The sequence below is a fragment of the Cryptotermes secundus genome, unplaced genomic scaffold (assembly GCF_002891405.2).
Source record: "Cryptotermes secundus unplaced genomic scaffold, Csec_1.0 scaffold825, whole genome shotgun sequence".
Lineage (NCBI taxonomy): Eukaryota > Metazoa > Arthropoda > Insecta > Blattodea > Kalotermitidae > Cryptotermes > Cryptotermes secundus.
The window spans coordinates 412,972-413,778 of record NW_019738888.1 but is presented as its reverse complement, the minus strand read 5'-3'; the positions used below and the strand labels follow the sequence as shown (position 1 = coordinate 413,778).

General features: G+C 40.5%; 1 protein-coding gene across 1 annotated transcript in view; it reads left to right on the top strand.

Annotated features, from left to right (window-relative positions):
- The window catches only part of LOC111871280 (calpain-C), an 87,304-nt gene that overhangs the window by 62,134 nt on the left and 24,363 nt on the right, over positions 1–807 (top strand). The window lies entirely within an intron of this gene.

The following is an 807-nucleotide window of genomic DNA, read 5'->3' as shown; positions in this document are numbered from 1 at the left end:
CTCTGTATTATGGCTCAAAGAGGTTGTGTTATTTCTCCGGACAACTTTTGTTTTATTTGTGGTGAATACATAGTTAAAAGTCAACAAAGAAACATAAGTGATTTTGTGAAGAAAGTGTATTTTGCTTATTTCAAATTGAAACTTGGTGATCAAGACAAACCTTGGGCTCCTCACAAGGTGTGCAGAAGGTGCGAGGAAGATCTTCGTTTGTGGTTTAAGGGTAAGAAGAACTCATTTTGTTTTGGCATTCCTGTGATGTGGCGTGAACAGCAAAACCACACGACTGATTGTTATTTGTGTTCGGTAGATGTGAAAGGCTTTAATACAAAAAATAAAAAGTAAATATCTTACCCAAACCTTAATTCAGCTAATCGTGCAGTGCCTCATAGCTCTGAAATACCAGTTCCCCTCCCACCTTCCAGTTTGGATGATATACAGGGTGATTCGGAGGACAGAACTATATTACCACCCCAGGATGAATCCAGCTCAGATTTTTCTGTTGATGAGGGACCCCAACCTTTTTCTCAGAGTGAGCTCAATGACTTAGTTAGAGATTTAGGCCTTTCCAAAGATGCAGCCGAATTGCTAGGGTCAAGACTAAAAAATAAAAACTTGCTGTCACCTGGGACATCATTCTCGTGGTACAGGCACCGAGAGAAAGAATTCACTCAGTTTTTCTCCAAAGAGGGAAATGGGAGAAAAGGAAAAAGAAGCATGGGACTCCTTCAAAGACGTAGTGCACAAGTTTTTGGGGAACACTAAAGACCCTCTCTACAAAACCAATGTACAACGCATGTTGGCTGCATA